Genomic DNA, 12,979 nt, shown 5'->3' with positions numbered 1-12,979 from the left:
TGAATAAATAACCATCCGTACTAGTTGAACCTGCTTACGTGATCATCTCGGCGAGCATTTCTCCACCGGACGGCACCGTACTTGGCCACAGAAGAGCTCTGATTCGACGAGGAAGGGAACACGGTCTTCCACGACCGTTGCCGCTCTCCCTCGTATAATCAAAGCTCCTCCTTGACGTCCATTACCGCTCGGCAGAGAACATGGTCGCCGAGATGAACACGGTCCACAAGTTCAACTAGCTACTTTAACCTTCTTTCATGTAAATATGCAAGCTTGAAGTGATTTTGAGCCCAAATTGCTTACAAATGAAAAAAACCACAATAAAGAACCATATATATAGTGAACAAAATGAGATAAGACAATGGTGAAAAATGAGAGTATGAGGTTGGTAACCTTTACAACTGAAGAATCGACGGAGGAATCGAAGAAATCGACGGAGGAATAGAAGAATGGATAGAGGAACAATGGAGGGAGGGAGGAAGCAAGAACACTAGTGCAGTGAGCTTCAAAATGTGCTGAGCTCGGGCTCGGGGAGGAAGGAGACGACCGGGATATAAAGGGGGGACCTTTAGTCCCGGTTGGTGGCTCCAACCGGGACTAAAGGTAACTTTCCAACCCCGGGCGCAGCCACGGCCCGGGAGTAGACCTTTACTCCCGGTTGGAGCCACCAACCGGGAGTAAAAGTATACCTTTAGTCCCGGTTGGTGGCTCCAACCAAGACTAAAGGTCCCTGCCGTAGCCGTTAGGCAGGGACCTTTAGTCTTGGTTGGAGCCACCAACCGGGACTAAAGATATCTCTAGTCCTGGGCGCAAAAAATTCTGGGACTAGAGCCCATTTTGGCCGAGGATCAAAGGTCTGTTCTCTACTAGTATTAGGGGCTGTTTGGTAAAGCTCCACCGGTAGAAAAAGTGAATCTGAATCCCAGATATACCTGGATCCACTATGGAGTAGCTCCACCGTAGATCTAGGATTCGTCAAAGCATTTGGTACTCCTCCAGTGTTTCTCTCAATCTCACTAATAGCCAGGCCCATGCGTCAAAGGGCAAAAAAAATGGTCGGTCGGGGCTTCTTCTTCCTCGCGCGCACGAGGGCCGACCGGGTCGGGGGCGGGCGTGTCGCGCGAAGGCCAGCGGCCAGCGCAGAGATCCTACACAATGCTGGCGGAGCTCATGGCCGGCCATGGCAGGCTCGGCGGGGCGCTATGTTTCGGCACCCGCTTTTTCTCTCATCGTCCCTACATTGAGGATGGAGGGCGAGCAGGGTAGCTCCCTGTGCACTGCCGACAAGAAAGGCAAGGGCGTTGCGTGTCTGATGGCCACCGCCGCGTGTCCCCTATGCGCGCGAGGTTTCATGCTCGACATGCGTTGGATGGAGAGGGGCATGGAGCGCAGGGCTCCCGTGGCCAGCGACGCGAGGCACAGGGAGCGCGCTGCGGCACAGGGTGCGACCAGCGGCTCGGCGCGGCGGCCCGTGGCATGCGGCCATGGCGGGCCGGTCGGGAGCTTCTTGGCGGCTTGTCAGAGCTCGGCCTGTCTGAGTCGCAAGGAACAAGAAAAATTAGATCGAACTGATTTTTCTGTGTAATGAGCGGCTCGTCGGAGCTCGGCCTCTTTGCACTTCACCAATTTGGTGGATCTAGGGGTAGATCCACTATTTTGATGGAGTAGATCCATGGTGGATCTGCCGGATCCAAAAGCGTTTGGCTAGAAAAATATACAGATCTGGTTTGGTGAATTTGAAGTTGGTGGAGCTCTACCAAATAGGCTCTTAGTTTTAATTTGATGACTGAAACAATCCTTTCAATTTACTGTATCATTTTTAAATTTATTATTTTGTTTAATTCAAAGGAAACATAATCATGCATGGTGGGGTATTCGTGTTGGAAATAGAGGAACCCTTTTTTGATTATTTATTGTTCAACGCCTCACCAAAAATAATAATGGCGTATTGCACCGTATCAATGAAAATGCAAGGCACTGCACACTTTGGATTTTGATTACTGTGGGTAACCCACCCTTGACATTATTGCCGTTTCACTGCAGGAAGGTTAGGACCGTTTGGCTGGGCTCCTGCCGGCTCCGGCTCTGGCACTGTAGCAAGGTGTCGGCCGCTGGGCGGCCGACAGGAGGCTGCGGGAGCCGGAGCCAATGGAGCTCGAATTTCTGGCTCCGGCTGCTGCGACGGCGTCTGTGAGTGGGGAGGAAAGGAGAGAGAAAAAGGTCTTCGATGAACAGTGAAATACGTATTGATTTCGCGCAGGAGCCGGAGCCGCCCGCAGCCAGCCAAACGGGTCCTAAAACAGGGCTGATTTTAATCAACGGCCGGGAGGAGACGCTTGCCTATGGAACCTCGGTAAGACAAAAGAAAAAAAATCATCTCTTTCCTTCCCTTCATCCCTGAATAATAAATTAATTTTAAGGACGTTCTTAATTCAATTTAAAAAAAAAATGACTGAATTTATAGAAGACAACACCAACATTTATAATACCAAGTTATTATCATTAGATGCACCATAAATATAAACTGTATTTTCATAAAATGCTAATTATTTGGTATCGCAAATATTTATATTTTTTCTATAAATTCAGTCAAATATGAAAAAATTGACTAAAGATAATTCTAAGAATTAATTTATTTAGGAGCCGAGGGAGTATGATATAAACACTGATAGGAGAGGCTGGAATAATAATTATGAATGGTTGGTGCAAGACTTTTGCAAAAGCTGGAACAAATTTTCCTTTCTCTAAAAAAAGTTTTTCTATAAACACTGGTTGCAATCTTTTGCGTAACGTTGGCGTGTGCGTGTGTAAATCCGAACTTACAAATTAACCTTTTTAATGAATGAAAATACTCCTACAACAAAGGCATACGTGACCGAAGACAACGACACCGTGTTCTACTCAGCGCAGCTGCAGCTGCCGGACACGACGCCGGCGCCGGAGAAGCGGGCGCACACGGAGCGGGTGATCCGGGAGATGGGGCTCGCCGACGCCATAGACACGCGCATCGGCGGCCAGATCGCCAAGGGCATCAGCGGCGGGCAGCGGAAGCCGCTGAGCATCTGCATCGAGATGCTGACGCGGCCGCGCCGGCTCTTCCTCGACGAGCCCACCAGCGGCCTCGAAGCGCCGCCTCTTACCACCTCATGAGCCACATCGCCACCCCCGACGGCATGACGGTCGTCGCCGCCGTGCACCAGCCCAGCGGCGACGTCTTCGAGCTCTTCCACGGCCTCTGCCTGCTCGCCGCCGGGAAGGCGATCTTCTTTGGGACCATCTCTGATGCCACCGAGGTGACGACCCTGCTTCGTCTTAGCTTCTTCTTCTTCTTCAGGCTATCTGAATAGCGAATTGTCAGCTGCTGACCTATTGTGCTAGCTCGTTCCTTGCATGCATGAGTTCTTCACTCTGAACGGCTTTCCATGTCCACACCTGAGAAGCCCGTCAGATCACTTCCTAAGAACAATCAACAAAGACTTTGATGAGGTATATATACTCACTCGATCCTATGAACTGTCACAAATTCAGTGCAACTTCACTTTTCCTAAGAACAATCAACAAAGACTTTTCGGCTGTTTTCCTGTTAGCGTTAGAACTCTCCACAGTTCGGCTGGCCGGCCGGAGCCAGCTGCTTCCTTCTCACAAAACACTGTTCACCTACCAGCCAGAACAGTGTTTTTCTTTCATAATAAATCAGCCGAAAACGACCAGCCGGCTTTAATCCAGCTCAACCGAACAGACTATTAAGTTATTCTGTGGCCACTTTGAGTTACGATAATTACTATACTAATTTACGAGATTATGGTAACTCTCTCGTAAGTGATTTACTATAACATTATGGTATCATCTTGAATTATAGCAACCCATGTATCGTAAATATGTATTGTCATTATCGTAAATTGGTACAAACATTATCGTAAAACAAGGTAGCTATAGAATAAGTTATTCTGTGACCAGCTGCAGAATAGCCTTACCGTGTGTGTCTATATATATATATATATATATGAAATTGTGGAGAGTTCTAAAGCTAACAGGAAAACAGCAGCTCAAGCGATAGAAATTCTTGCGACTGCATACGGATCCTCCAGTTATTTTGAAAAAATGACAGACCAAATTGTTGAAATGAAAAACATGGTAAGTTGAATACCTGTAAGGTCGTCACCGTATTATCCAATATCAATAAAAAAAACGTTCCACATCCACCGAAGAGCAATATATTCACCGATCTGTTTGGCTAACTACTTATTTTGATACTAGCCAAATCAGACCTCTACTTGTCTGTTTGGTAGCTACCTATTTTGATACTATCTATTTTCTACTTTCAACTCCAGCAATACTACCTAAACAGGCCTCCCAAATTTATTCAAACCGTCGCGGGACCCACATGTCATCGTCTTCCTTGTCGGCATTGACGAGCTCGGCCATGGGAAGCACGGTCGGGGAAGTGGCCGGAGGAGCATGGGGAGTAGGCTGATGCCGGAGAAGTGGCCGGAGGAGGTTCACGCGGGGATGGGAGTCGCCAGGGAGCAGATCACGCCCGCGCTGTGGAGGCTGGTTGCGCAGAGAACCAGACCATGCCGTGGAGTCGCCGGGAGAAGACCGCACCGTGGAGGCCAGCCGCGCCCGCACCGGAGAGGCTACCCGAGGCCGTGCTCGCGCCGGTGAGGCCCGTGCCCATGCATGGAGGCCGGCCGTGCTCGCGCTAGCAGTGAGGCCCGCCGCGGTGCCGACGAGGCCCGCCTCGTCAGAGAGAGTCGCACCGCCGGTACTTTGTTCGATGAAAGGAAGTCGTGTGGAGAAGACAGACAGAAAAAAAGTAGGGGGAGTGGAGTAGGGAGCCGGTACAAAGAAAGTTGCTTGTGAAGCTGAAACAAAACTGAGTTGTGCTAACCGGGACCATAGATACGTGGAAAATTCCTAAACCATCCTAGATCACTTTTGGTGTTACGCTGCCATCCTAGATCACTTCTCGTGTTAAGCAACCATTTCAAATATGTTTTTTTTTTTGTGATCGGGTACATCATTTCAGATATTTTTAGCAAACAACAAAAGCTAGTTGTCATCGTGAACCGATTTAACACCATGTGTAGTTTTCCGAATATATTATCTATACCTAACCCTAATATATAATGCCTTCTCTAACCGATTTGTGGCACTATCGTTTACTCATACAATCCACGGCACGGTGAAACTGCAACCAACCCACCGGATTCTCTCTGCAGTGGAGCTAGGAGAGTACGTATAGTGGCCGCCTTGTCGGAGTGGCCAGGCCAGCAGAGCAAGGACTGCTGCCATGCATGCATGCATCATGTACCATGTGCATCTTTGCAAGTCGATGCAATGCAATGCAAGCATGGTCGAGACTCGAGAATGAACGAATGAAGCACTCTGACCGGTTTAATGCATGTACTGCTCTCTGACCGTAGCTAACAACAACCTCCCTTGCATCACCCTATGTCTATCCGTCGTCATAGTTGTGTCATTTTTCTTTTTCTTGCTTGTTTTTCATTTCACTCCCATACACGGCCGGCCATATCAAATGGAACACGGGACAACAAATATATACATATACGACGAGAACATATATACATATATGATTCAAATCAACAGCTAATTCTCAAGAAGATATATACATATACATATATAATTCACAAGAACATTATATCGAATGAAATTACAAGTCCAAATCACAAGAACATATATCATTCACATAATTCACAAGTCCGACCGTTCCACAAGTCCGATAACATTACCAATGTCACATTACATTCACAAGTCCAATCAACGGCTTAAGCCTAGCCTTTCCCACTCATGAAGATATTGGTACTGAGGATGTCTACATAAATCGGACGCTCGGTCATGGTAGGTGCCTCTGACATGTATAATCTGGCCCATTATGAAGCTGCAAAGGTCGTCGACGAGCTCCAAGAGGTTGTCATCTTTATGTGCGTCAGCTCTCATTCCTTTTTCTTCTTGCCACTATAAAGACAATGAGCATATATAAACACAATGAGTATATGTAAAGATAGTGATCATATCTAAAGACAGTGAGCATATAAAAACACAGTGAGCATATGTAAACATAGTGTGCATATAAAGACAGTGAGCATATATAAAGACAGTGAGCATATATAAAAAAGTGAGCATATAGAAAAAGACAATAGAGGCGGCTGGTAATGATGCCAAGTTCCTCATAAGTTTATGATCATCAGCTCATATTTCAGATAATTTCTGGAGTTGGACAATTCCATCACTGGCAAAAGAGAGGAGAGGAGAGTTTGCTAGAAAAATAAAGTAGCCGCTGGTTGCCAAAAAAATAGCAGCTGCCGCCAAACATAGAGGAGTAGGAGAAGCAGAAGTAGTAGTAGAGGAGAGGAGAGGAGAGGAGGCCAAACAAAAAACAGTGATCATATATAAAAATAGTGACCACCTGCTGCCAAACATAGAGTAGAGGTAGAAGTAGAAGTAGTTGTAGAGGAGAGGAAAGGAGGCCAAACAAAAACAGTGATCATATATAAAAACATTGAGCAGCTGCTGCCAAACATAGAGTAGGATAAGTAGAAGTAGAAGTAGTAGTAGAGGAGAGGAGAGGAGGCCAAACAAAAACAGTGATAATATATAAAGACAGTGAGCATATATAAAAACAGTTGGCATATATAAAAAAACAGTGAGCATATCCAAACACAATGGACATATATAAACAGAGTGGGCATATATACAAACAGTGGGCATAGAAATTGATAGTTGGCATATATAAAACAGTGAGCATAGAAACAGTTGGCATATATAAAACAGTGGGCATATATAAAACAATGGGCATATATTGAAACAGTTGGCATATATAAAATAGTCTATTTTCAAGAGTTCAAGAGCCATCTAAGTTTCATGCTGGAATTAATAATACAGCAAGCAAGCAACTTCTTAGTAATACAGCTGTAGCATAGAAATTCTTAATAATATAGCAGCATGCAACTTCTCTCTTAATAATACAGCAGCATGCAATTTTTATTTTAATCACAATGGCAGGGCATGGGCAATATTTTTAAGTAAGCAGCAGGCTAATCAGTTGACCAAACTAAGCAGCTGCCAAGCATGCAATGAGCATTTACGCAAATAAGCACACAAGCACTCACAAACCAAGGCAACGCACATTGGGTGAAGCATCAGGAACTTGTGTAACAAAGAATACTACTCACATCTGCAGCAAGGTTTCACAAGACAACAACTCCAAACAAAGGTTAGGCGGCTTGTGTAACAAATGCAAGTGCATATGCATATACGGGTCCGTTCAGATGAACTTGCTGTGGCTGTGCTGCACCAATACTTACTCCTAAATATCATGTATCCTAGAAGTTACATGGAAATGGAAAGCAACATCAAGCTCATAAGACCTAATAACATGTCATATCTAAAAACAAGCTGATGACTGCATTGCCCACTATTTCACTGTCATATCTAAACAAGCTCAAGCAACAATGCACATATCTAAAAACAGTGGGCATTTCTAAAAACAGTGAGCCTTCTTGCAAGTTGCGCTAACCGACTCAAGTTGCACAGTGAGTCTTTCCTCACTTAAATTTAAAATTGGTAGAATACTCATCACACAGTTTCATAGTGTAATTAAATGTAGCACCACACACACTATGGAATGACAGTTCAATCGAAACTGAATGGAACCTCTACTGACCACTGTGAATAATATAAGCATGAATTGAAACTGAATGGAACAAGTGCTGGAGCAGCAAGCATCAGGAACAAGTGCTGGAGCACACAAGCAGCAAGCAGCGAGCACTGACAAACCAAAGCAATGCACATTGGGTGAAGCATCAGGAACAAGTGCTGGAGCAGCAAGCTGCAAGCAGCGAGCAGCAGCAGTGGTGGATCCGAACCTGTCGGTTGTAGGGGAAGCTGTGAAGGAGTGTGGACGCTGGTGGAGGTGTGGGGACACCAGAGAGCATGTGTAGCTGGGCCGCCCGCCGTTGGAGGTGCGCGGACTCCGGATCCTAATGGGCAAAGGGGCGGCTAATCGAGGGAGGGAGCACGGACGCTGGAGAGCTCGGGCACCATTGCCGCTCACTAGGGGAGGGAGCACGGATGCCGGAGCACACGAGCACCGGCCCACGGGAGGCTGTAACACCCTAAAATTTGCATGATTTTAAAATAGGAGAAAATGATTTGATTATGCATATGTGTGTGCATGCAAAGGTAGAAAATAATATTTTTTTGTGAAAATAAAATCAAGTATAAGGTATAAATACATGATGGTGCATTCATGCTGCTGCATATTTGTTTTTGTGATGACTGTATTTGAGCAAAACTTCAAAAGGTTCAAATTAGATTTGAATTTGTATTTCAAAATTGATTTGGAAAATTAGTTTAGAAAAAGAAAAGGAAAACTTACCCTCTCCCTGGTTTTCGGCCCAGCTTAGGCTGGTTTTCCCGCAAGCCCAGCTTCCGTTTCTACGCCCAGCGGCCTAGCCCAGCGCAAGCCGCGCCGCGCCCCTCCTTTCTCTTCTCTCTCGCTGACGGCTGGGACCGTCCTGTCAGGGTTTTCTTCTTCCTTTGTTCGCTATGGACTCCACCGGAGGGGTCCGCTGCCGCGTCGTTCTCCATCGTTGTGGCGTGATCCACAAGTTCCATGCCCTCTTAATTAGCAGCCCTACGCCCGTGCCACCTTCACCTAGCCCTAATCCAGCCACAGCATCGCCCTATGCCCTAGTGCCGCCATCCGGATCTCACCGAGAAGGAGTTCGACGCTGCCGTGTTGCCTAACCGCTCTGCCGTCACTATAAGCACCACTCTGAGCTTCACATTGAGTTCGCAAACCCATTGAGCCTCTTCTTACTCTTTTTCTCGCTATGGTTTTGTCGACACAAAAATGTCGACACACAGCAAGCCGAAAGGATCTGCTTAGGATGAGCCCGAAGATCTGCTTGGCTTCAATGCAGGGTTAACCGATCCTGCGAATTCCTCCCAAGGCGTGCCGGTCAATTTAACCTGCAATTGACAAGGAGAGAATGTTTATCAGTAATTTAAGGTGAAACATGCCGGTCTTTGCCTAGACAGTTCCAAGTGTGCCGCTTCGGGAGCAGCCAGACGAGAAAATCGACTAAATAGCCGATACACGAAGAAATCGGCTGTTATGGACAGTAAAGCTTATGGATCGCGATTGATTTTATGTTGATAACTACAATGCCCGTAGATGTAAGTGAAATCATTAGCTAGATGGATATTACCAGTATGAATTATTGAGCCGATGAATCTAATCGAGAAATGATATAACATGCAAACAAATCGATTGTCTAGTATCAATGGATCTACAAACACTCCGAATCTAATATGTTACCATCAACAGTGAGGTTCGACCGGATTGATGACAGCTATGATGATAATAACAAACTAAAACCTTAGAATCCGTAAAACTATCTACACATCGACAGGCTTTACGAAAGACATGCTATATATGTGAAAACTCAAAGCGGATCGGCTGAAATAGCCGATTCGAGTGAAGATGGACTACAGCATGCGAACAATCGACTATTTAACACAGACAAACCTATAAACTCATTAGACCTAACCTGCTATCTCTAATAGTGGGCTTCGACCGGATCGATGCAGCGGTGATAAAGACAACAAATCAAAACTTTAAAGTAAACAGATCTACCTATGTTTAACAGAATCATGTAGACACACTATAGGCATTAAACCATAGGCAATCGGCTATTTAGTCGATGCACGCAAAGCAAACAGTTCAGGTCACGCCTAATCGAGAATAAATCTACTAACTAGTATCCCCCAATCTACAGTGCCATAAGTGGGGATCAACCATATCGTTACAGCCATAATAGCAAACTATAGACTAGATTGAACTAACCAGCAAACCTCTTCAAGATCATACATGCCTTAACCGCATACTATGCATGATCAAGATCGAAATAGAACAGCCGATGAAACATAATGTTGTGACAAAGCAAATGATGGACTAAAATGATATGAGGCCGATCTAGATCAATCTCGACCGGATAGATTGATGTTGCTGCAAGCTAATAACAATAAGAACATCAGCAAGATTGGTAACTTAATAAATCTACCTGAAGGACGCCACCCTTAGGTAGAGCCGATAACTTGACCTTAATCTAATTCAAGCAGTGGAGGTCGACCGGATCGATGCAGCTGTACTTGAATTAGACAAGAGTTGATAACTAGCTTATACTAGAGTTCACAGTGGAGGTCGAACTTAACCGATGCAGCCGTACAAATAGAAGTATAAGCCATGACGGTACTTACAGACAAGCCAGAGATCAGCCGGACCGATGTAGCCCTGCTTGTTGAAGAACTTGTCGGGATCTACTCTACTACTACTTCTAAGGGTTGGCACGGAGCCAAAAAAGTAAATTGTATTTGATTGATTGAATGTCATTTACAATAGCCGGGGTCCAATATTTATACCCAGAACCTAAGCATGAATCTTACTTAAGTATGACTCATTATAATCTTTGGCATAAGAGAAAACATTCCAAATTTAAGATAACTTGGACCCTAATCTTTCCCTTTTTGTAGAGTCCGACCTATTTTTCCCGACGCCAACCGTAGCTTTTTGTTGTTATCTGCTGGCGTTATCCGAAGAGAGCCGATTCCAGTACTACATTTGAATCAGCTGATATCGACCTTTATGCAATCGATTCCTTAATGACACGATCCTGGGAGCTTTGAGTTCCTGCATTCTTCTTCCCAAATTCTGGTGTAAACATATGCCCCCCAATTTTGGGATAAAAGTAATTTTATTCCAAAATTACCATGCCTATACCTCCGATAGGTCCATAGTTATGGGTAGAGAATCTTGATCTAGGGTCTACTATGTGTCACCGTCTTTGCCAGCTTATGAGCCCATGCTTCAAAGTTTTACGAGAGCATCATTGCTTCACGGGTGCTTGGATCCATCTTTCCAGACCAACTATAAATGTCTATCCGACTCTAGCGAGAGCAACTCAACAACTCAGTTATGTTTCTCTTCTTCTCGCTTCCTCGAGTGCCCCTAGCTCCGCTAGACCTTCCATGGTCTAATTCCTTGCTATGAGGATCTTGAGTGGTTAGAAGAATTCTTATGCATAGGGTGATTGTGTGCTCATTTCAGCGCCTTGTTGGGCAAGAGGATCAGCTACTACGTTTAGAAGAATTCTTGTGACATCACATGAGTTTTCTCACCATGATCGTAGAGTTGTTCTAGTGTTTGCAAGGGCTAAAATGTGTGGACACCTTTCCCTTGTTTGCTTCATCAAATGCCCATCAGGAAAACCACAGACTTCTTTCCCACGGTTTCCTAGCCACCGAGAAATGAACATCTTTTAGTAGGCGACTTTCTTTCCTATTGTTTCCCAGTCATCAAGAAATTGGTTGGGTATATAGGCATCTTTTAAGCAGGCGGCCTTTCCTCTTTTCTTGATGCAATTTTATCAATGGGCCAATATGACTTGGTCCATGATGACCTTCGGCCTTGTGGGGATCCAGACTCCCTTAAATCCAAAGAAACCTTAGTGGGTTGATCGTCAATCAATGTAAACCTTTTGTATCAATCTCACAATATTTTGCAATTATGGGAAGCAATAAGTCCTAATTTGTTATCTCTTTGTGATCCATCCCCTAAATTTCTGGAGTGTCGATCCGTTTCCATATCTGATTTTAATTCCACAACCCGGATGAACCCATCTTCTTACCTATTGGGCTATATATATGGGCCATGGTTGTGGATCGAAAAACAACCTGCTTCGTCCCAAACCATCCATGTCTTTGGTGTGATTATGCTTTCCCATAGGTTTGAAGTCATGGAGAATGGCAAGAGGTCTACTGAGGAGGCCTTTAATGGGTTTGTGTCTCCATTCCAGGGCCTTCATCATCAGGAGGGTGCAACCCGGGATGCTCCCATTGCCCCAGAGCATAGGGCCAACTCCACTCAACTTCCGGGGTCGTCCTCATCAACAATTCACCGCCAGCTCTCCTACAACCCAACGAGGTGGATCAACAACGACGATCTGATTGCCTCCATCGATTGGGCTGGCCACAAGCTCACCGACTGCCTCTCCATCATGGAATCGGCTCTGGCCATGGCTCAGCGCCGATCACCCTCCAAGGCCAACTAGGTGGAGGAGAAGTTGGCCAACGTCGAGGCTAGAATCATGGGTGAGATGCCTACCATAGTTTTCTGTTTCTTCTTAGTTTTTTGTCTTCAAGATCTTGATCATCCCTTCCATAAATCTTTTTAGACTTATCGGCCCAGCTGGAAAGCCTCAGATCAGCTACGGAGCACGCGACAGGATTCGTCAACGCCATGGGTGCCGTGCTGGTGGTTCGCTTGTACGATATCCTAAACCGTGTCAGGGAGGTCGCTCTTCACAGTGTTTGTCATGGTGCTGCCATTCATTGCCCTCTGATAAGTTGCACCGGCATTCTTCAAACCAAAGGTCATCATAACCCATTCCAATAAACTGATTGTGCCAGGGCATCTAAAAGTTTGTTTTCGTTATGTCTTCCTCAGCCATAATAATTTGGTTATATCCTGCATTGCCGTCCATGAAACTAATAACCTTATGTCCGGCTGCTGCATCTACCAACATATCGGCTATCGACATCGGATAACCATCCATGGGTGTAGCTTTGTTCAGATCTCTAAAATCGATTCAAACTCTTAACTTCCCATTTTTCTTATACATAGGAACAACATTCGATATCCATTCTACATATCGGCACGGTCGGATAAATTTTGCTTCTAGCAACCTCTCAGTCTCCTTTTTGATATCATCAAGAACGTTTGGGTTGAATCTCCTCGGAGCTTGTTTAAACGGTCAATATCTAGGTTTGATTGGCAACCGATGTTCAACAATCGATCGGTCTAGACCAGGCATCTCATAGTATTCCCAAGCAAAATAATCTTTAAATTCCTTTAATAAACCCACTAACTCTTGCTTATACTAAGGACCCAACT

General features: G+C 45.2%; 1 protein-coding gene and 1 long non-coding RNA gene across 2 annotated transcripts in view; both read left to right on the top strand.

Annotated features, from left to right (window-relative positions):
* Window positions 1-12,979, top strand: part of LOC136480763 (ABC transporter G family member 1-like) — a 94,884-nt gene that overhangs the window by 15,687 nt on the left and 66,218 nt on the right. The gene's annotated exons all lie outside the window — the stretch shown is intronic.
* On the top strand, window positions 2,069-3,487 carry LOC136484190 (uncharacterized). Its single transcript, XR_010765791.1, has 3 exons — window positions 2,069-2,353; window positions 2,906-3,293; window positions 3,400-3,487. It is a non-coding gene; the product is annotated as an uncharacterized lncRNA (long non-coding RNA).

The sequence above is a fragment of the Miscanthus floridulus genome, chromosome 9 (genome assembly GCF_019320115.1).
Source record: "Miscanthus floridulus cultivar M001 chromosome 9, ASM1932011v1, whole genome shotgun sequence".
Lineage (NCBI taxonomy): Eukaryota > Viridiplantae > Streptophyta > Magnoliopsida > Poales > Poaceae > Miscanthus > Miscanthus floridulus.
The sequence above is the reverse complement of the archived record's forward strand: the minus strand, read 5'-3'. Positions and strand labels throughout refer to the sequence as shown.